Raw genomic sequence first — 25,378 nt, forward strand, 5'->3', positions numbered from 1 at the left:
GAGAGTCATCAATGCCCACTAACGGTGGGGTACTTACCGTGATTTCAGGTAGCGTATCCATCTCCGATGCGGAAGATGCTGAAACAGTAATGCTCTGTTGTGGAATATCCGAACTATTAGGCGCTATGGTAGTGGAACTGGAAGAGTCACTCTGCGTTGCATCAGAAGCAAGGGTCTGCTGGGAGGCAATAGCAGGAGAACTGGTGTGAGATGCAGCTGTAGAACTAGGGGGGACACCAAGCGGACAAGTGGATTCAGTTTCATTGAGTGTCTTAGCAAAAGGACTTGCAGCAGTTGCAGTTGAAGGTGGAAGGTTCTCCTGTAAAGTTGGAGGACGTTTCTCACTTAACACAGGAAAACTAGTAAACGAATGAACATTCGGTTGAGTATCCACTTTATTCAAATTGCCGGGCATGTGCGGGGCTCTGGATGGTGAGACACTGGATACTGAAGCTGATACGGTTGGAGGAAGACGACGCTTTGTACATTCCATCAGAAAATGATTTGGTGAGTCACAAATGGCGCAGGTTTTAACTTGACCTCCATACGTTAACCACAAACGTAAACCACAGATAGTCACATAAGAAGGTATGGGGCGCTTAATGCTCATACGTATTATCTTTCTCCCAGTCCTTACTTCATAGATGTGTCCAGTAGAATACATTTCGTCTGCAATTGACTTAATTTCGCCGTACTGAGAAAGCACACGAGAAATATGATGATCTTCCAACTCGGTGGGTACCAAATGTAAACGGACAGTCATAATATTGGAACTGGCAGAATCGATTAAAATGTTATAAGTACCAAGATCATCTGAATAACTAACCTTTCCATTCACTCGAAACAGAATTTGTTCACAAAGCACTTGTGAGATTAACTTAACATATAACTGTTTGCGACTATAATCAAACTCAATACTGACAACTTGATCAGGAAGCAGATGAAAAGTATTGCGGATCCATTCATGCAAGACCAATGTGTTAGGCTTGTTCACAACATCTTGAAATGACAAACGTAAAGTATTCACTCGGATAACAGACATAATGCACTTAGTAGGTAAACCTGTACTTCACACTAGACAATATGATGAAAAGAGTAAATATAACTCGAACTACTTGGTAGTAGAAAATACTCCACTTGACAATGCAGGTTGAGTTGAAGCAAGTTAACACACTCACTATTTCCACTCGAACACCTACCGGAACAACGAGGTGAACGGCACGGCGTCTGCCGAGCAACTGTCCACTGAGCCACCGCGCCCCCCATTTGTTTATTGGAGTTCAGCATTCTTTTGCAGCACCGAGGGTATATGACACTTGAATCTATAAAGTGAAATTCCAAACACCAACATAAACACGTTCAAATTTCAATGTTCTCCCACCAGGTGTGCACCCAGAAATTTTTGATGGGAGGGGACCAAGCTTTCCAGCCGCAATGGTCGAATACTCAAGCCTCTACGTCTATGTAATATTATTCTGCACCCAAAAAGATTATAAGGAACTGTAAAATACTTACACCTATATCATATCACTTGGCGAAACGGCCCTTTTTGTGGGCCTGAGCAGCTCCAACGCCATCTCTTAGCGACCGGCTGAAGTACGGCCAATCTAGCGACGAGCATTTGGCCAGCGCGCTGCGTCGCCCTGTCTCTAACAATAGTATCAGGAGCTTTCTAGACCTAGTGGCCGTCAGGTGACTCCCCAGTTTCCCTCACGACACTGGGTAGACGCCGATAATTGGGAAGCGTTGGCTGGGATTTGAACCCAGAACCACGCACCTTTTTTATTAGGATCACGCAGTGGGATTTTATAAATTTGTACTAATAGTACGTCCATTATGCCACACAATAACTCTTGAACGACAGAGTATTTTGAATTCTGTTTTTAACAATACACAAATATAGCTTTATTCGGTTGAGTTCGTTCATGAAGTCAATCCGTTCAGATTGTCACGGGTAACGGTGATTTTAACGGATCCTATTCCACATCCCATTTAAAATGCATAATATTCACTGGGTTATATGCAACCTGCACAGTAGCAAAGAAATGTTGGTTGCCGATAATAAAAGGATGTATTTTTTTTCTACTAAATGAATCTCTGAATAACCCATACATGGAAACGCGTGATCTTTACAATCTTCAGGTTTTATTACCACATTCATGTAACACAAGTTACAGTTATATCACGGTAGAACCCCAGGTGTCTTTTCATTGGTTCTACCTTCAATATACACTTGTAATGGAGCAGTGGCATGCCGTAGTTTCGTACTTTGAAGCAACTATTATTTTTTGTGAATTAATCTGAATTCTTATCCATTATTCTCAAATCGTTATTGTATTATATTTATGTTAACGCATTATTCTTAATCCATTGTTTTGCTTATGAAGGGAAGTCGCGCTTCCACAATTTCCATGGACACAAAGCCACACCTCTGTAAAGAAAAAAATGAAATCTTTAAGTTTTACGTCCCACGGTTATCCCGGTTAGGCTAAAGGAGACGGTGATTATGAGAAATGAACGAAATGGTGGAATGAAGAAAGTAGGAGGAAACGGCAGAGCCCCGAAAAAACCCACGAGTACGCTGTTTGTCCGCCACAAAATCCACACGGCGCGAGCCGGGATAGAACCAGGGATCCCAACCACCGGAGGTGAACGCTTTACCAGTGAGCCATCGGGCCCCCATCTCTGTAAAGGAGTACTATCTCCAATTTACGGAGTAAAATTAACATTTTTAGAATTCGACAGGTGTTCGATCAACCAGCAGCCTACTTACTAGGTTCTACTGTATATCCTTCGACTGAACTTTATAATTCGATGTTCCAATACTTACATCATTTTACCATAGCCGGATCTAGCAGAGACACAGCGACGACTGTGCTCAGAAAATTATGCACTACAATTGAGCCTTGGCAAAATGCCGGCTCGTGGGCAGAATTCGGGCAGCGAGAATGTATTATCTGGCTCGCAAATAAAAACAAAATAAATATATGATTTATTTTAAAACTCAAGATGTAACAAGAAGAGTGTCTCGAAAGAATAATAAAAAGAAGTTCGTTTCCAAAAACACTGCCGGAGGCAGAACATCAAGACAGGAGGTCAACGTAACTTATAAAGGCTTAGCTCCCTACTTGAATTCACCTTACACCCTTGACTGCTTGTTGTTTGAAACAGTGGGGGTTTTAGCCCAGGGCCGGGGGACCTAGGCCCCTCCGGTTTTATTCAGTGTCAAAAATAATGAAAGTAATTATTTATATATTTTTGAAAATTTACTTGATTGTTTTCTTTCATCTTTTGGTTTACAAGTTCAATCTGCAAGCTTAGCTTCATTGGTACGGTGCCAACTTTTAGAAAAATAAAATAGTTCATAAAGTTACTTTTAAATGTTCGAAGCTCACGCTCTCTAACTGGTTTAGACACATTAAACAAGAAGCTGGAGACACAGTGTTTGAACAAGGGTTCGGACAATGTAACTTACGCACATTTAGCCAACAGTCGCTCAGGGGCAAATAAAATGGGAAAATAGTTCTCAAGTGTCGTTCTTATTTTGTTTTGTCCGGTACTGTATTATAACGATCTATTGGAGAGACTGTAATCTAATGGTTAAGGCTTTGGACACACGTCTGTGTGGTCTCGGGTTCAATTCCCGACCGGTGCTTCAGTAATTTCGGCGTCCACTCACTGTCATGAGGCAAACTCGTGAGTCAGGTGAATAAAAGATGTCAGTAGTTCAACCGGTTGCTAACAGATGGCGTTGGAACTGCTCAGGCCCGCAAAAAGGGCCTTTACGTCACGTGATATGGTATATATGTAAGTAATTTATAGTTACTTATTATCTTTTTGGGTGCAGAATAATACCCGCACTGGACGTAGTTCAGGCGATCACTGCGTTAGAGCGGCTCAGGCCCAGAAAGGGCTGTCACGCCAGTGGTTAAATTTTTATCAACGATCTAATTTATGTGTTTATTTCTTGGTACTCAGCTTCCCTTCATTCTAGTTCATCCCATGCCTTTGATAATATAATTATTTTTATGCCGAAAAATAAAAGTGAAATCACCCACATCCAGCGTAAATAATAGAATCGTCAGCATATAAGCGCGAAGAATCATGACTCCACGAGGAACGATTTACATCCAGGCAGTTAAAAAGTTAACTTTACATATATACTTACACACATACATACATACATACAACATACAGAGATAGAGAGAGTCTCCAACTTCCGTCTGTATCAATTTAACAGCTATAAGAAAACGAACGTGGCATTCCGTGTGGTTATAACGTCAACCGAAATCTGTCAGATAATGGGTTACGACTTTTCAGTAGCTTCTATAGTTGGTGGCACACGCGACACCCCCTTCCTCCATCCCACATAAGCACCAACTGGTATAGGAAAAGGGAGAGAGACAAGCAAAAGAGAGAGAGAACCCCCATAAAAGATTTTATACCACGGGAGATGAGGTGGGTGGGGGGAAGCCCCCATCCTGACTCAAAAGAAGGAGGAGAGAGTTTCCCTCACTCACACACACACATACACATAAAAGATAGGAAACGAGGAGTATTTTTGGTCGCTGGGTGTAGTAGTAAAAAGACCCCGACCCAAAAGCCTTGGTGGGAAAAGCTGTAAATTCCTGTGGCATCAAACTAAGGTAGTTACGTGTCTTACCTTTAAGATTTCTGTTTCCTAGCTTTTTTTTTTTTTTTTTTTCAACAGTGAGTACTATAAACCTTAAGAACAACCTAACAAATTATATTACAAGCTCTTTAAAGGAGGAATTATATATCGGTCTTTAACGTTCCTTTTTATTTACTGCGGGGAATACGGAAGAAAACGAGCTGCTAAAAATCACAATGCTCTTGTCGACAACCATTTACCGTTACTTAATGAACAAACACACAACTCTTCCCCTGCACCCTTCGTCTTACACAATGTTCTCTAAAGTGTTACTGGAAGCGAAGACACAGTTTCCTTTTCCAACAAAGTAATGACAAAAATTATATAATAAATAATCTATAATCATTGTACGATCACTTGGTGCCAAATTGAGATGTTTGCATATATTTTGATCAACCCTTCGTCCTAAAATAAATAAATAAAACTCCCATGAAATGAATGGAGTCCTTTGATATTTTACCAGTGGCGTAGCGTTATTTTTTTTTTATTTACAAGAAATATTATTTTTATGGTATTATTCATAATGTATTGATCTGAATAATTAATGCATTATTCTTTGAACATTAATGACGCTGCGGTAGTTCAGTGCTACAGTGCTTATTTCTAGTGCATGGGGTTCCTGGCTCGATTCCAGATCGCCTCAAGTAGGCTTTATTGTCAACAAATACTGCTCGTGGTTCTCCCGTTTTCTCTTACTTTTTTGATTTCACCATTTCGTTCATGATCATCATCATCGTCTGTCTAGTTCGGAGCATAATTCTTAGACGTTAAAATGAAAAAATCGTTACTGCATTTATTTAAAAAAAATTCTTTATGTTTTTTCAAAAGAAGTGGTGTTTCGGCAGCTTCAATGGATGCTCATCATGGGAGACCGAAGAAAATTTTCTAGGGGGGGGGCATCTCCATGATTGCAATATTACGTATACATTTTCGTGAGCCAATGGGACGCCCCCTGTCCCCCTTTGGGCACCTATGGTGCCCACCCTAGTTAACAACTGATTTCCTTTCTACTATGATCACAAACAACCTGAATGCATAACTGCAATTTGAACAGTAATAATGTATATAGACGACAGAAGGAAGACAATGACAGTAGTCTTTATACACGTAATTTTGTAAATTTGCTTTTAAAAATGTTTAAATAACGGCCACGTCTCGTATAGCTTTGGCAGCGAAAGGCATGTAAATCCATCCAGTGAGCAGTGGCGGATGTAGTCTGAGGCCTAGGCTCCCCAGTTTTTTTGAGCGACAAAAATAATTGAAACTATTATTTATATATTTTTGAAAGTTTGGTGGAAGCATTCTTTATTGGAAATTTTTTGAAACATTAATTTCATTCGCAGTTTTTCTGTTATGCAATGTGTAAAACAATACTTAAAGATCCACAATGTCAACATCCAACCTAGCCATAATATGCATCGGGAAAGAATGAAGTTGGAAACTTCTGCAGAACCAATCAAAAATTGTAAACTCATGATATACCTATCGTAGTCTGGGTTCTGGCTGACCAGGGGCGTACGCCGAGGGTGGGTCCACGGGGTCCGGACTCTCCCCCCCCGAAATCCCGACTTTTTTGTAAATGTAGTCTACTTTTAGGGGCAATTTTAGAAATTTTCATATAATTTAGCCTTAAATTGTATTTGGACCACTCCCGAAATAAATTCCTGCGTACGTCCCTGTGGCTGACCCCCCAGATTTTACCTTTTACATCAGCCACTGCCAGTCAATAATTTTCAGTTCAATATTTGAAATGAAATCTTTGAGTTTTACGTCCCACGCTTATGCCGGTTAGGCTAAAGGAGACGGTGATGATGAGTAATGAATGAAATGGTGGAATGAAGAAAGTGGGAAGAAACGGGAGAACCCCGAGAAAACCCACGCACAAGGTGTTTGTCCACCATAAAGTTTACTTGGTGGGAGCTCGGATCGAACCCGGGACCTCAAGCTCCAGAGGTGAACGCTCTCCCACTGAGCCACCGCGGCCCCCAGTTCAATATTTGATTCTTCAAAACAGTATACATGATTTTTGTTTTCAATGTTCACTTATAACGGAAGGAAAGAAAAAAAATCACATATGAAGTTGACGATATGAGCGTGAGCACTTTTGATGTTTCTTTTTTTTTCTTTCTTTCAGGAAAGGGGATGCAGAATGTGTGAGCACTCGTTTTCCTTCTCCTGACTAATCTACAGTTGTCTTGAATGCTCCCAAAGGAACCATCAAAACTCTTCTGGAGTAATGCGTGTAAAAGATATTCCACTGTGTAGCTTTGCAGGCTGAAAAGTTGTATTCTTTATCACAGACAGAACAGACACACACAGAGAAAAGTAAAACTTCTATATAATTCTGTTCAAGGAACTACTATACAGGGAGGGGGGGGAGACTTCCTAGTCTAGTGGTTACAGCGTTGGACTCATGTCCCCTGAGTGATCCTGGATTCGATTCCCGGCCTGTGTATCCCAATTTTTGGCGTCCACCAAGCGTCGTGAGGCAAACTGGGAAGTTACGTCAATAAAAGGCGTAACGGCCACTGGGTCCAGGAAGCTCCTGATACATCTCACAACAAATGGTGTTTGAGTAGCTCAGGCGCGCGAAGGGCTGTCATGTCAGTGGTTATTTTATACTTTACTATACAATTGGCTAAGCACTGAGAATGTTGCCGCTGAATCTAGTGAAAGCAAAAGCTTTACAGTTGCGCCGTATGGTTTCGCTACTGTCAGTAACAAACGTAAATGGTTCACATGGATAGTTTAACTCTCAATAATGCAAATATCGACATGTATTAGCGTTTGGCAGGCAAATGTCATCTAATAACGTAACTGTTTATTACTAGGAATTAGCCTTAAGACATGTGCCATTTATTAGAATGGAGGTGCAACTGCTATATAGGCCTACTCTAACAACAAGTAATAACAATAATAAAACAGTTAAATTGAATACATATATGAACTGTGGAAATTATAGCATTGTGTTTGTTGAAGGAATGGATTCTTTACAGAAAAGGGCGATTAGGCAAGATTTGTAGCTTTACATTCGATGAAGGAATGGATTCTTTACAGAAGAGGGTTATTCTGTGAGATTTGTAGCTTTACATTTGTTGAATTGATTCTTTACAGAAGAGGGTTATTAGGCGAGATTTGTAGTTTTACATTTGTTGAAGGAATAGATTCTTTGCAGAAGAGGGCTGTTAGGCGAGATTTGTAGTTTTACATTAGTTGAAGAAATACATTCTTTACAGAAGACGGCTATTCTGTGAGATTTGTAACTTTACATTCCTTGAATTGATTCTTTACAGAAGAGGGCTATTAAGCAAGACTTGTAGCTTTACATTAATTTGAAGGAATGGATTCTTTACAGAATGTTATTTGACGAAATTTGTAACTTTACATTCGTTGAAGGATTGGATGGAATTTTTTAAAAGAATGGTAGTTACTGAATTCGGGGATACAGTGTCATGAGGCGCCTGGGCTCGCAGCTGGTAGTATACAAATATAATTTTCTTACTCAATCTTCAGTCTGGATGGCACTGTGATTACTATTAGAGCGCTCACCTCTGGTGTGACGGGTGCCTCCTTCGATCTCCGATCATTTGAGTTTGTGCTGGATAACAACACGTTCATGTGGTTTTCTCGAGGTTTTTTAGTTTCCTTCCACATTTCTATCACACCAATATAATTCACAATCATTTACTTTCATTAACCATTAATCATACATAGGTTTTACTCTAGAGGGCACCCTACTAGCAAGAAAGCTTTCGGGTAGTCGACGCATGCTTGGCTTTTGGCTTTCTACGCTTGCACTTGAAACGCATGCTTTCATACAATCTGCCTTTTGTTGTAATGGCAAGCAATGCTTTAGACTCTTCACAAAGCGTTACAGCATCACTGGTCGTTCACTTGCTATTGACTTGACTTTGACTTGGAGAACGCTTGCGTCAATCTTGAATGGAACAGTGAATGCAAGGTTGCCTTCACGTAACTTCGTAACTGGAATCCAGCTTGCAGCACGTTTTCCAATCAAGCTGGATGCAAGCTTCGGCGACTTGCAATTCAAGCTTACATAAGTTATCTTTGCTACTAGGGCATTACTATGACACGTTAAAAAAAAATCCGAACCGAATTCGGTCTGACATGCTACTTTAGAAGTTTATGCGTCTTCTACAAGCATATAGACTAAACATTTTGTTTTTTTAATATTTGCCTACACAACTGTTAGAAGCTGTACGCTTTGCATAAAAAGAATAATAAACAAAAAATAAAATAATTATATTACAATTGACCGCTTTTAGTTACATCTCACTCCGGAGTATATGAGGGAAGCTATTACGTAAAAAATTGTAACTAGATACATTAATCATGGATCGCAAATACTATAACATTATTTGGTTAACTTTGATCAACTTAAGGTACATTACGACGCGCATAAGTTGCTACGTAATTCCCAAACATTATAGCGTTATGACCCGCACACAATCGGGACCTTCTTCATCTGTAATCCGTGAAATGCTGTTTCTGGTTAAATTAACGACCGCATATTCCCATTGTCGTAGTTTACTACCTCCCTCCATGAAAACCGGAAAACTTTTGTAGGACTCTCAGAAAGGAAATGGTAATTATGTTCAGTCACAGGCCGTATTCCTTCATTACGCAGACAAGTGCGCTGGAGTCCCTCAGAAAAGGAAGGCAATTAGCCGAGGGTTTAAGAAGACCGAAAATCGTCACCATGTTTTGTCTTACAAAGACATTCCCCTCCATTTCATCTCCCAGAAGTCCCCCCTTTCCTAGTCACAGTAACTTCAACAAATCTTTCATCCAAACGTTGCACAGAAAACAGCCTATCGCACAGAGCCATTGTTCCCCGAAATCTAATTGGAGCAAAGAGCTAATTCGTTTCAGTGTTGCCAGGGTTTACTTGTCATATTAGGTCCATCTTATGGTGTTTATACTCGATACCTCATATAAAATAGAATTCTATCTGCTACAAAATCATTTCAACGAGCACGGAAAGCAGGTTTCTAATGTGCTTGCACATTGTGATACCAAATTAAGACGTCAAAAATTTTTAAAGAGCCGACATATTATTTTTTATATGCTTTTTTTCGGAAAAGGATTGTTCACAATATGTTCATTTTCTCTGAAACTGGAAGTGCTGGAGACACAAGGTCAGAGACGGAATCAATTCTTAGAGCACTGAGTCCAGATCAAATTAAAATTTCTACTGCAGTTCTTGCATCGATGTCACTCCACAGACAGATTAACAGAAATCTTTGAGTTTTACGTCCCACGGTTATGCCGGTTAGGCTAAAGGAGACGGTGATTATGAGAAATGAATGAAATGGTGGAATGAAGAAAGTGGGAGGAAACGGGAGAACCCCGAGAAAACCCACGCAAACGGTTTTTGTCCACCACAAAGTTCACTTGGCGGGAGCAGGGTTTGAACCCGGGACCCCATGTACCAGAGGTGAACGCTCTACCACTGAGCCACCGCGGCCCCGACAGATTAACAGAATAGCCGTGAAAGCTTTGAGTTTTACACTGAGAAAAAAAAAAGTACGTGACATACGTTAAAACGTAGGTTACATATGTAAATCCTGTAATCCATGTAGTTTTTGGACTTAACGTACAGCAAACGTATAACTGAAAAAGTTCGTACTTATACGTACTTTCCGTATAGATGTTCCGAATAAACATACTTTCGGTACGAACGAAAGAACTGTACATAAGTGGTCAGGATCTCTCATACGAATGAACGTATGTAACATATAGCAGACGTATATCCCCTCTCTAACACACGTATACATATGTAATATACGGAAGACTGTTAGATGTCAAACATCCTGCAATGGCATGATGTACCATCTAAGTGGGAAAGAAGGCAGTATGTATGTAACATATAGATAATGTATGCTCCGTACTGATTTTTGTGGTAAACATAAGAACCCAGTTTATCTGCACTATATACCGCTGTCCGGATAATGGATTTCTCAGTGTATGTCCCAAGGTTATGCTGTGTGAGCTAAAGGAGACAGTGATGATGTGAAATGAACGAAATGGTGGAATATAGAGCGGGAGAACCACGAGAAAACCCACGCACATGGTGTTTGTCCACAACAAAGTTCACTTGGTTTGAGCCGGGATCGCACCAGTGATCTCACACACCAGCGATGAATACTCTACTATTGAGCCACCGCGCACCAGTATGAAATAAAATATCAATGTCTTGTCAGTGCTGCTAGAGAAGGATGGGGAATTTCGGGTTGTTTTCGATCTTTCCAAACACTATTACAATAATAATAATAATAATAATAATAATAATAATAATAATAATAATAATAATAATAATAATAATAATAATAATAATAGAAAAGAATTGGATTCGATTCTTGGTGGGAGCTCACGTGGTTTTCAGATCCCATGTTAAACTATAGGCCCACGTTATATACCTTCGGTGCTGAAAGAGGCTAATTTTAACAAACACACACACACTAGAAAATAAATAAATTAATAAACTAGAAAATATCTATTGAATTTGGCATTTTCATTGAATATTTGATTCTTCTCGGTGGTTGAACTATTTAGAAGAATACAGATAATATAAATTAAAAATGACAGATACTGTAAGAACGACCAATAATAATACTAACAAATTACTATTTGTATTACTCTCGATACAGTTATCACTTAACAACGGCATGACGACAGTATATTTGCTATTATATCGTTGTAATTTCACTGAAAATTTCTCGCAACTTCTACACTAAGATTTTGCTACTGAATTTCAAAGAAGTACTAGCAAATCAGCTGTCAAAGTATCCAACTAAACCATTTGGCATAACGGCCCATTTGTGAGGCTCAACCTGCTCTCGCGCCATCTGCTAGCGACCGGCTGAACTACGCCCAACCTAACGGCGAGGCGCATCAGGATCTTTCTAGACCTAGTGACCGTCACTTCTTGCTTTCACGTGATTCCTCAGTTTGCCTCACGACGCTGAGTGGACCCCGAAAATTGAGAAGCACCGGAAGGGAATCGAACCCGTGATCACGTGAATATGACTTCAACGCTCTAACCACTACACTACGGTGTACCCACAAGCTGCCAAAGTATAAGTGTTAAATTACAGTAATGCATTGTAATTTAACAACATTATAATATAATTTTAAATGAATTATTAATTTAAATGAATATTTTACAGTTTGAAGCCTGTATATTACCATAGGTATTTTAGTAACAGTTTAAATTATGTTCTCTGCTGACGTCTTTTTAAGTAGTCTATATGGAAAGTGGAGAATTTGTGGTCTTGTGGGACGTAAAAACGACTACAAGAAGTTGTTGGTTAGTAAAGATTCAGAGATTACACCGTGGCAACATTGTAAATACTACTTCGGCAGTTTCGTATTGAGATCTAACGACTTCGCCTCATTTCTATCCTTTTTGTCCTTTTGTAGGGTGTCCTACCCCATTCTTCCCCCCCTCCCCATTCCACGCTACTTTCTCATGAAGTCACTCACTTTCTTGAAACGTATATATACCCCCTTCCCAATCCCAAAATGATCTTTTCATTCTCGCCACTAGAGTCCGCTAGCTTCCCGGTGCTGCAAGACGATTTCACCAATGTGCTGCAATAAAACGAGGCTTAGAGAAGCTATCAAACATTACCTTGCATGTTGGAAGGATGCTTCGCTCATAATTACTATCGCCATTCAAGTCCTCCTTCTAAGGGTTTCAAATAGGGTGGGGGTGGGGGAGGAGAAAATTCCAACAGAAATAAAGATCTTCTTTCTTCTCGTAATGACATCTAAAGCCACACGCAAGAGTCCTAGAATCCTCTTCTACAACTTTTACTAATGCCACACGAATTGCTTACAGCATTGGTGTGTCATACTTTTCTACTCCTTCTGGTACTACCAAAGCTATTAAAATATTTTTAATCAAAAATATTCAACTTTTTTTTAATGAAGTATTGTTGCAAGAAATTACACATAAATATAGTAATTTTTTGTAAATTTACTATATACATAAATATCCTGATCAAGAAAATGTCATTTTTCATTGATTTCAGCAAATTGTTATTTTTTGAAAAAAAAATCATTCTTCATTTCAGTAAATCTTTATTGTGAAAATCATTCTTCATTGATTTTAGCAAATCTTTATTGTAAAAAATCATTCTTAATTGATTTAAGCAAATCTTTATTGTTCGTACACACTTGCGACGTACTTAAAAACATGTAATTAATTCCAAGTTACAGAACTCTCCGTGTTGTATATGGCGCTACAAAAAGATTTAAAAAGGGTAATACGCATTTATCTCACCTTTTAAATTCTTAATGTTCTTCATTGCGGAATTTCCAAAACTCAAGAAAGTACTTCAATTGGAAGCATAGGAAATATTCTTCATGTTAGTCCCCAAGATCAGTTTGCGTCAGGGGCGGATCCAGGACGGACTTCTGGGGGGCGGTGGGTTGTAATACTGCTATTTAGAGCTACTTTTAAGAGCTCCAAACTCTGGGATGGATTTTATTTATATGTAAAATAATACTGGAGCAAAGAGCACCGTGATGTATAGGCATAAAAGAAGCGATCACTCCTCAGTTGTCATGAGCTTACAAGACTCAAACTCAATTGAGTCATTAGCCCGATTAGGGTAGCTAGTTCGAATCCAAGAGAGGGTAGTGAGCCCAAGGGAGAGTAAATCCTAATAAAGGAGTAAGCGGAGAAACTATTAGGCCTATTGAGGGTAACGAGTCAGAGCAATTAGGCCTATTGAGTAATGAATCAGAGCAATGAAGTCTATTGAGGGTAGTGAGTCAGAGCAATTAGGCCTATTCAGGGTAATGAGTCAGAGCAAGAACGAGCGGGAAACTCACTGAAGATAATGAGCCCGAGAAAGCGCCTGTCCTATTAAGGTTGATTGATTGATTTTAGTTTAGCGTCCCTTTCAGCAGCGAGGCTATATGAGACGTGGACCTACTGATTAACGTGGAATCCGAACCACCTGAGCTCCCGCCGGGAATCGAACCCGGGTCTCCCACGCCAAAGGCGCGTACGCTAACTGCTTAGCCACGAAGGAGCTCTGTCCTATTAAGGGTAGCGAACCCGAGCCCCAACGAGTATGAGTCCAAATGAGGGTAGGGGAGCCGAGCCAGAGCGAGCTTGAGCCTCACTGAATTTTAATAACCCAGAGCTCCATGGATGATCACCTTTGTCACTGCTTCAAAGAGTTCTCCAATTTATACCTTTTTTCTCCTTTCTCCTATATCTGTTTACCATTTTTAAATGTACTTCCCTCGCATATTTCAGCTATTCCATGAGTAAGAGCTTACAAAACTCACGGACAATAAAAAAGGGAGCTAATTTATTATATATTTAAAGAAAAGAAAACCCAAATCTACTATTTTCTTTGAATACAAAGCATATATTTGCTGTGTCGTAAGGCATGCATAGTTTTTCATATTTCAAACCACGTTCTGAATTCGCAGATGTTCATGGATACTGCAGTCTTCATATTTGCATTTATAAAGAAATAAGAAGATAAACGTATGCATTGTTGAAAAGATACACAGAATTTTTCGCCTTTATCTTCTCTTGTCACGTCGTCAGAAATGATACACAGAACTGTTTCTTTTTATTTAAACAAAACGGTAACAAGACAATACGAAGAAAATGTGTCATCTCTCGTTTTTTTTTTCATTCTACTCAAACGCCATCTGTTTAAGTGGCCTGACTATTCAACGGATCTCACTCCATTCTTTTTTAAAGCCATTTTGATATTTTCGTGGACGTAGGGAAAAGGTGGGGTGTAGAAAGGTTTGGTTCAATGAAGGAAAAGGGTACTGATGTTGGCTGATATATGAAAAGAGGGAGTTAGGAAAAAAGGGTTTGGGGGGACATTATTCCAAGGGATGCAGGTGCGCTTGACACCAAATGAGATTCACACGGAAAAATGTTTTCAAGGGGAACGGTTTTCTCTACCCTTAAAAATAAAGGGAGGATATGCGGGTGGGGTTTAGATTATCCCACGAAGAGACAAATGTAAGAGCGGGGGATGGGAGGGATGACAGAGAAAGTGTCAGTGACGAAAAATAAGTTAAGAGAGGGGGAGAAAACAGAGAGAAGGAGAGGAGGGACAAAGTTTATGTGATATGAAGAGGGTTTGGGGCGTGGAAAATGTGCATAATAATTCAACTCCGAATGCGTAAAGTGTTAGATGCACGCACCATAATTTTCGTCCGAGAGGTTTTGAGAATGTATGTGTTAGAGAAGCCCGTATAACGAGAGGGAGGGAGTGGTGTATAAAATGTTGTTCAGAGGTCTTCCTCCATGGAGGCAAATAGAATGAGCTGATGTGGTTATACTTCAACGTTGCACTGTCATCTCCAGTGAAAAAAAAAATGCAAGAAGAACGAATTACGACATGCGAAGACACTTTTTTTTTAAATAAAAAAAGGACTGATAAAAACAGAAAAAAAAACAATGACGTATGATATTTTCAACTGGAGACGAGCGACAAAATGGACGACTCTTCCCAACGTTGTAATAAACTCATACCCCTTCCCCGACAAAAGAACAGAAAAATTGTCTGTGAATAACCACAGATTATAGTATTATGTATTTACGAATTTCACGCATAAAATTCCCAAACTGATGTGCAGATGTCACTACACATCACTGTTTTTTTTTCGCAATGCAATATTATTTTAATCCCGCTTTCGTGTTAGAATTCGATTTTGTTCAGTTAACATATCCTCTACCATAAATGACATAAAATTAACATTAATTTAACATTACTACTTAGATTAAACTAGACACTGTCACCTAGTGATTAGAGAGTTGGATTCACGTCCGTGTGGTTCCGGGTTCAATTTTTCGGTGGATGATTTCCACCTCAACGTCATGAGGCAAACTGGGGAGTCGCGTAAGTAAAAGACGTGACTTCCACTAGGTCTAGAAAGGTGATACGCCTATTAAGAAACAGGGCGACGCAGGTAGGCTGAATGTAATTCGGCTAGTCCCTGACATGATGTTGGAGCAATTTAGGGCCACAAAGGGTTGAATCTATAACCACCCATTTTCTTCAGCCTCAAGCGTATAACTGAGAGATGATAAAAACATTATTTTTTTTTACTAGCATCAATTATTTTTATTATTACTGAAGCGTTCTGAAATCGATAGAAACAAACAAACAAAAAATAAGAAATCAAAAACTCTATAAATAATAAATAGAAGTTGAATATTACTATTGTGCAAGGGCGCCGATCCTGGGGGGCAAGGGGGCCCGGGCTCCCCCCAAAGTTCATGTAGGCCCCCGCATTTTATTTATAAATATACAATATTTTGTATAATTTGAATGCAATTTTTCTTAAAATCCTCATATTTATACCTTCTGCATCTGAATGCCCCCCCCCCCAAATTTACAGAGAAATCGGCGTCCTTGCTATTGGGGGCTGAATTTGGATTTAAACAGCATAAACGTCACTGTTCATCTCAGCGGCACCGAAAACTATGGATTCGGCATTAATATTGGTCATTTTCAATCAGTTTTTATATATCTCCCCTCCCCCAAAGTTACAGGGATCAATTTGGGTTTAAAAGATATCGGAGTATCGCCGTTCATCTCAGTAACCCCGAAAACTATGGATTCCACACTAATATCGGTCATTTTCAGATCATCTTCATATATATATCCTCTCCCTCTCCCCTAAGTTGCAACATCAAAATGAAATGATAAGAACCATCACAGGCCCGAACCTTATCTATATTGAAAATTTGATAAGAGATCGGTCGGGTGGTTCAGAGAGCTATTAAATCACACAGTCACTTTTATTTTTATATAGAAGACAGATAATGATAGATATTCACTAAATTGTTTACCATTTCAAGACTGACTCATTCCATAACAGTGACAATCTTAAATTAATTATTAATACCTAATAATACACAAATCACAATACAATACCTAATGTCACTTAGGAATGAGGAATCACTTTCTAATTATAGAAGCGCTATTGATGTCATAGGAATATTAATTGTCAGTAACAATTTCTATGAACAAGGTCTTGTCGCACCGGAAAAAAATAGCGTCTGGCTGAAGGTTAATCATATTCTCAATGGTACTTTATTGTTATTTTTAAAATTGCTTTACATATTTTCAATGCTAATTTTAGTAATAGAAATCTATTCCACAAGCAAAACTCCGTATTAATGAGGAGTCAATGCTTGTACAGTGATTTATTCCACGTTCTTATATTTCGTTTTGTCAAAGAATATGGTTATGTTGAGTGCTATATATAGGCCACATGCAACATTCCAGTGAGTTTATTAAGAGTCTTCATCCCGGCGAAATTAAAATACCGCTAATTTTACAGTAATTATGTGATATCTTCAAATAGATAAAAGATAATTGAAATATGGAACAAGAGCGCCCTAGACTATATTATTTTGCGTGAGCTACCGTTATCACGAGTCACCTAGTGGCTTTCCGTTTTCAGCTGTTTAGAAACGCGAAAATAAATGCAGATTTTCAAAATGGCTCGAAATCGAAAGCAGATAAGTGAGTCGTGATAACGGTTTCTTATGTAAAATAATATTGTCTAGGGCGCTCTTGTTCCACATTTGAATTATCTTTTATTTATTTGAAGATATCAGATAATTACTGTAAAATTAGCGGTATTTTAATTTCGCCGGGATGAAGACTTAAGAAAATAAACTAAAATTAAGTTAACACTGACATTTGGAAAGACTAATTAGTTTAAATGGGCACACCTTAATCTAGGGGTGGGGGGCGCGGTGGCTCAGTGGTAGAGCGTTCACCTCTGGTGCTTGGGGTCCCGGGTTCGATCCCAGCCCCGCCAAGTGAACTTTGTGGTGGACAAACATCGTGCTCGTGGGTTTTCTCGGGGTTCTCCCGTTTCCTCCCACTTTCTTCATTCCACCATTTCACTCATCATCACCGTCTCCTTTAGCCTAACCGGCATAACCGTGGGACGTAAAACTCAAAGATTTCATTTCATTTTTTTAATCTAGTGGTTAAAGTGTTGGACTTATATTAGCATGGTCCCGGGTTCCCGGTCAGCGCTTTCCAATTTTCGGCGTCCAACCAACGTCGTGAGGCAAAACTGGGGAGTCACGTGAAAACAAACGACCACTAAGTCTAGAAGGCTCCCGATATGCCGGTTAGTGACAGGGCAACGCAGCGGTGATCGCCGCTAGACTGGACATAGTTCAGCCAGTCGCTAGTAGATGGCGCTGGAATCATTCTTAAGTTCACAAATGGAGCGTTACACCAAGTGGATTGGTTTGGAATTACCTCAAATATTTTAATTTTAATAAAATTGTTTCATTAGACGAAAAATAACAAAGAGAGATCTTTCAGTTTAACGTTTTATGTTTATGCCCCTTTAGACTAAGGAAGACGGATGATAAGACAAGTGAATGATAGAAGCCTTGCTGAAATGGAAATGTGCGAGGAAACGGGAATACCTTGAGAAAACCCATGGACACAAGGTTATCCAGAATAAATTTATTTGGCCAGAGTTCGAACCAGGAATCCCAAGCACCTCAGGTAAACACTCTACCACTGAACCACCGTGCTCTCCCCCCAAAAAAAAGAAAACAAAAGGAAAAGCTCCTGTGCCACTTTGTAGTTGTAAAAGTTACATTTCACAAATAACGTAACTTTACATTTCACAAACAACGTAACTTTACATTTCACAAACAACGTAACTTTACCTTTCACAAACAACGTAACTTTACAAGTGTCCTATGATGTATTGATTGTTTTCCAGTCTTTAAACCAACATGAGAAGCAATTTAATTACTTTCACCATCATTTCTAATTTAGCTTCGCTGAGGAAATGAACGAAATTCTTGTAACGAACTTTCCGAGCTCCTGCCATCTAGTGTTAAGGACAGGGAATTGGAGTTACCACCGAGTTTCGTAACTTTTTTTTCGTTTCGTTTCTTGGTGTCTGTGCTCCAGGAAGGCGAAAACTGGCGAAAGTAATTAAACTTCGACTCCCTAATTTAATTAGCATTGGAACCGCCAATAGAGACAACTTCGGCTAACTTCATCCAGTCAACTGACACAGTAAATTAAGACGCCAAAAAGTAAGGCTATAAAATGCATTAGAATAAAATTAACAACGGTTCTGCAATGCACACGCAAGATAGCTGAGATTCTTGTTCTATTTAAACGTCATGACACTGCTACCACATTGAACAATATCCAAAAAGATGTTTTCAGAATTTTGGATAGTTAACAGTTTATTACGATATTTGTCTGGAAATCTGTTCACTGTATGTGTTCAATAGTTTGTGCAGTGGTTCCCCAAACTCTTCGAGGCAAGATGCTTGGGATTCCCATTTTATTTGTACGTATTCCCGTTTCACTTGTAAGATAGTGCTATCATGCTAGACAATTTAGGATATTTTTATAATTTGGATATTTCATTAATTAACATTTTAATATGATGTCTGTCTACCATTCTGTTCATTGCATTTGTTCACTAGTTTCTGCAGTAGCTCCCCAACGTCTTTTACGCAAGATGGCTGAGATCTCTATATTATTTAAACGTAAGATACTGCTACAACATTGAACAATATCTGAAAGATATATTCAGAATTATGCACACTTCAACAGCTTATTATGGTATCTGTCTGGCAGTTTGTTCATTGCATGTGTTCAATAATTTCTGCGGTAGCTCCGCAAACTCTTCCATTCATTATACATCGTTAATATGTAAAGTAATAATAATAATAATAATAAAGGTTTAGTCCTTTTTTATTTTTACACTCTCAGTTAACCTCTAGCGCACACAAACTCTTATAGTGAATCCAGTGAAACATAGATTGTGCTCCAGCGTGCAAGTGAAACTTGGATATTCCAGTGAAACATGAATTGTGGTTTAGCGTGCAAGTGAAACTTGAGATATTCCAGTGAAACATGAATTGTGGTTTAGAGTGCAAGTGAAACTTCAATTTGGGTTTACTGTGCAAATGAAACTTAAACAGTTTGATGTCAATGACGACACACTTAGAAAGGTGACAAATAATAATGGAGAATTGAGGAGAACGAAGAATCGAAGAAATACGCTCAATACTCGGTGAGAATAAAGATAACTTTTACGTTGTCATTGTGGGGACAGGGATTTTAAGTAATTCCGGAGGTTTGTCACCAAAAGTTTTTAATTAGTTCTGGATTGCAAAGTATTTTTTTGGTTTTCTAGATGAGAACTTTGCTTCTATCGTTTGGATCTTTAGATTTGACCCTCAGAATGATCCTACTTAGTTAGGACCTTCAGTATACTATAGTAGTCCGTGAGCGGACCATCTAATGACTTTAATGTATGAGTGTATTTCTACCATGATACCAAGCATCGCTTCTTTCTGTAAACTAGGCACTGAAACTATTAAAACAACTAGGAAGTACGAGATTTATTTATGCCTGTTCAAGTTTACCGTCCTTTTGAGCTCCGAGGCTGTATGAGACATGAGCCTACAATGTTTAAAGGTGGAATCCAAACTACCGTAAAGCATTAAATGCTCTTCCAATGCGAATCGGACCCACGATTATGCCGGCTAGGCTAAAGGAGAAAGTGATGATGAAATATGAATAAAATGGTGGAATGAAGAAAATGAGAGGAAACGGGAGAGCCCGGCGAAAATCCACGCACATGGTGTTTGTAGACTACAAAGCTCACTTGATGCGAGCTGGGATCAATCCAAGGACCCCATGCAACAACAGTGAACGCTCTACCATGGAGCCACAACGGCCCCGGGAACGAGTTTAGAAAAGGGAAGTGATTTATTTAACAGAATGAACTTTGTTCATATTATGATAAAATGGTTCAATTATGTAAAACGGTTAAAAAAAAAGCTGCTTAAGGATTAATTTGAATTAACAAAATTATTTAATGAAGCAAAGCATATTGAATGTGACAGAAGTTAATTAGCGCATAGTAATTCTGTTGCATTATTGCACACCAAGTATGATCTTGTTTTTAACTAATCCTGGGATTTTGAGGATTCTCTTGTTCTCTTTGTACTTCGGCATTGTTTGTTTGAAGATAAGAAGTGCCAAAGATGATAGTGATATTTTGTAACCCAGATCTTCCCCCTCGCATTGTAACTCATAACGAAGCGTTGTCTACCACTCATTTTAACTGCAACGAAGACTCTTGGTTTTAAGAGTACGCGAGAGAACATGGCGCGCTTCTTGTTCTGCGCTAATATATAGGACCGAAGAGAACAGTGAAGCGAGCCAATTAAAAACAATGGCCGCACTGAGAAACAGTAGCCATAAGGCTCTAGAGTGTGCACAAGAAAGCGGGTGTTTATAGCAATAACAGCCGCTTTGTAGACAAGATACAAAAGAAACGGATGTAGATGGCCAATACACCTCTTGTGTTCACGATGTGTATTCTTCTTCTTTCACAATCTCTCCTCCGTGGCTCGAAAAGGGGGAGGAGAGGGGGGAGATAACTATACCATACTTTCAACAGACAAGACAGAAAACCTGGATATGAAACAAAAACGCAAGCACACTCCTTTTCTCAACAAACATTTCCCGGCGGATTCAACAAGCACATGTTGAAGCAAAGAGTATTATGGATGTCGGGGGAACTGTTGTACTTCTGCAAAAGTCTTACAGAAAATTCTGTGCTAGTTTAGCTACCGCCATTTCTAAGAGTTGTATTGTATATATATATTCCCTGTCTCCTCTGCTTCAGATTGTCTCTATGAAGCTTTATTTCGCTGACATGAAGTTAAGAAACATATTTCCAGTATTTTCGTACAGTACACTTCCCTGTTGATTATTACCAGTTTTTAAGACAGTACTAAAGAAATATGCAATTCCATTAACAATATATAGTATGCTAGTACTTGGAGTTTTCTTTCAACCACTCTTAAACATAAAGTTCTCCAGAAACACTAACATTTAATATTTGTTCATAAACATATACATATCCAAGAGGGTATAAAGCTAACACACGCACCTTTGGTACACGAAGTCCCGAGTTCGATTCCCGGTGGGAAGGCTTTCAAAAATTTGAAAGCATTGCGGTGGTTCGGACTCCATCTTGAACTGTATTTCATGTCTTATATAATCTCGGTCCTGAAAAGGGACGCTACAGGCTCTCAAATTTATAATGAATAAAAATACTTATGGTATGGTATAAAAATAATACTTTACAATGTATAAAAATATACATGGACGTTCACTTGACGTATATCGTAAATCCTAGACTCGTGTCTTATTTGTGTCAATTTACGCATCTGACTTATTCACATACTCACTTACAAAAAAAAAAAAAAAAAAAAAGTTCCTTGTAACTAGATTGTTAGAACAGAAGCTTTTGAACCGGGGGACTATAATTCGATGCCTCATGTGATTATAAAACTATGTTAAGCTGTAGGCGCATTTCTCATATAGCCTTCATACAGAAGCAAGACATTAAACTCTCTGCCAACTAACCATTCCATACATTAAAAAGTCAAGGGCGCACCTAATTTGGAGAAATATTAACTGACATAACGTATCATTAATCCAGATTCCAAAGCTCTATTTCATTGAAGCTTCTTCATTTCCAGTTTAGCATCTATAGCCACATGCAAAAGGAACTGGCCACCCTACCCATAATCGTTTAGTTATAGTGAGCTGTCTAAAAAACAAGATGAATACTCCAAACTTACGAAGGTTGTAAAGTAGTACGTGACATTCGAACCAATCTTTTTAATATCTTCTATAAATACTTTTTTTATGTTTGCCATATTCTATAAATACATAGATTCTTTCTTTTTACCAATGTCATATTCCATAAATAATGGATTCTCATTTTTCAGCAATACCATATTCTATAAATACAAAGATTATTTCTTTTCACCAATGTTATATTCTATAAATACATAAATTCTTTCTTTTCACCAATGTCATATTCTATAAACACATAGATTCTTTCTTTTCACCAATGTCATATTCTATAAATACCAAGTTTCTTTTCACCAATGTCATATTCTATAAATACCAAGTTTCTTTTCACCAATGTCATATTCAATTACTACATAGATTCCTTCTCTTTTATCAATGTTATATTCAATAAATACATAGATTCTCTCTTTCCAGCAATGCCATATTCTATAAATACATAGATTCTCTCTTCTCACCAGTGCCATATTCTATAAATACATACAGTTAATTCTGCCATTTCCAGGTTTCTGCAAAAAGCCCCATAATACAGAATGTTATGGGTACAGGCAGGATGTGTGTGTGACACGTGTACAGAACCTTTCTTATTCTTCCGCCCAATTTCGTACAAGACACTTAATGACCTCAATGAATACTCCATGAATGAACTATACAAGCAAATATACAACAATTTTACTGGCATTTGGCAAGAAAATTAAACCGTGGTAATTTCACAAGAAACTAAAGTCAATGGCTTATAATATGACAAAAAGATGCATTTAAGAGGTCGCTTAGATCTAAAAAGGCAATCCTCAGTTCCGTTTCTAAAAGCAGCATTAACATTTCAAATATTTATGCTATTATGGCCTCTAACAATGAAGAAGTGGCTCTTCCTGCGACTCATTCAACAATGGTAAAAACTTCTTGTTTTTAAGAGGGTGCAATTCCATATGAACACTTCAGGACAATTTTGAATGTACTTTAAATGTGCCATTCGTAACCAAATATGTTGCTTTCCTTTTAAGCTACAGAAAGAAGTTCTTCAATAGTTAAAGAAAAAGAATTTTTAAAATTTTTCTTCGCATGTTGAAGCACATCTCTCTGAACATTATATGCAACAATGAGGGCGGAAGAATACAGCTGTAATGTTTCATGAACTATTTACAATGGGAAAGAAAACGACAGAGAAATAGTAACTTTTTTTTAAAAAAAAATGTAGCTGTTAATATGGTCATTTATTTTCTTAGAAACTGTGAGAAAATTCGCTAATGTATTGTTAAGTTCTAATATATATATATTTTTTATGATTCATGAAAACAGGAGAAAAGCGTTATTTTTTGCATAAATTCACCTTGTCCTACTGGTTAATAGTAAATAAATATGTATTAGATGAGTCTAAACATCCTTTGACATCCTTGAGATGAGAGATCTTTGTACATACTTCACTTGTGAGAAAAGATAATTTCTGTACAAAGGTTTATAACCTCGTTTTGCCTCTGGGAGACACTTTTTAAAGACCATTACGAATATATTTCATTCATGGTCAATGGTTCTTTTTATTGTATCTTTTAGAACTGGGTAGGAAGCGACCAACACGTATACATGAGGGCATAAAAAAAAGTTTCTCACTATTAATAATATACTCATGAGGAGAATCACTCAGTGACACTCGTACATTATTAGGCAACAAAAATGTCTTAATTCTTTGAGCGTAGCTTTTACTGAAACTTGTTATATGTAAGCTGACTAATATACATACAGGGTGGTAGGTAACTCCACCGACAAACTTTGGGAGGCGATTCCTTATACGAAATGAAAGAAAAAAACTTCTAATAAACATGGGCCGAAAAGTGTTATGATCCATTGAAAATTCGAAATATCACGTTTCTAAACATCCTGGCTTAGAAACTATAGAGCCTATCCCAAGCAGTTTAAGGAATTACACAGGAACTGGTATACGCTCTATCTAATCTGCGACGTTACCACATAGTGAAATTTTGATTCCCTATAGCGGCTGAAGGGCGCCCTGGAAGGTATGCCATTATATAGGATTTTCGCTTTATCTTGAAAAAAAATGAAATGAAGTCTTTTGAGTTTTACGTCCCACGGTTATGCCGGTTAGGCTAAAAGAGATGATGATGAGTAATGAATGAAATGGTGGAATGAAGAAAGTGGGAGGAAACGGGACAATCCCAAGAAAACCCACGCACACGGTGTTTGTCCACCACAAAGTTCACTTAGTGGGGGCTGGGATCGAACCCGGGACCCCAAGCACCAGAAGTTAACGCTCTACCGCTGAACCACTTCGCGCTTTATTTTGAATATGTATTAGAGAAACCAAAGTGGAATAACGTATTTAATAGCATATAAGTGCTCTTTTTTCGTCAGAAAATTGCGTTGACATTGAAAATACGTTTGTTATGAGGACACAAGCAATCCCTTTGAGATCACTATAGAAAATTCTAGCAACTACTAAACCAGGGACACATTAAGATCAAAGTTAAGCCGATTGCACCGATTAGTTCTAATCAGGCCCCGCACTAGAGAGTAATCTAGTATCGGTTTGTTAAAAACACCCCACAAGAACACATAAGCATGGAAGATGTTCTTGACAATACCCATGCATGTTACAACTGTAAAAATAAGTTTCTCCACGTTGAAATAATCGAAATTTACTTGTGGCCATCTGTTCAGCAAAAAACATTTGAACAGTTTGGCAATTTTGTTCATTGAATCTTGGAATTAGCAGGAGTTTGAACTTAGACAAAATTCTAAAACGACTTGGAAGAGAAAAAGAAAGCAATAAAAATAATTTTCTCACATTAAAAATGAATTATAAAATAACTTATTTACAGTTTATGTTTTAAGTGCCTTTTAGAGGTTCAAACAATATGATTTATTCCTAACAGTACACTCAAATTTTCATCTTTTTCTGAACAAAAATAAATATCTTTTCATTAAATAAATCATTTCAGTCATTAAAACACGTGATATTGTGGCTATGTACTTTTCAGAGGTGAGATGATAT

The 25,378-nt window shown here is 38.3% G+C and overlaps 1 protein-coding gene across 2 annotated transcripts in view; it reads right to left on the minus strand.

Annotated features, from left to right (window-relative positions):
• The window catches only part of abd-A (abdominal A), a 228,817-nt gene that overhangs the window by 117,349 nt on the left and 86,090 nt on the right, over positions 1-25,378 (minus strand). The gene's annotated exons all lie outside the window — the stretch shown is intronic.

This window comes from Thermobia domestica, chromosome 2 (genome assembly GCF_964235325.1).
Source record: "Thermobia domestica chromosome 2, izTheDome1.hap1.1, whole genome shotgun sequence".
NCBI classification, from domain to species: domain Eukaryota; kingdom Metazoa; phylum Arthropoda; class Insecta; order Zygentoma; family Lepismatidae; genus Thermobia; species Thermobia domestica.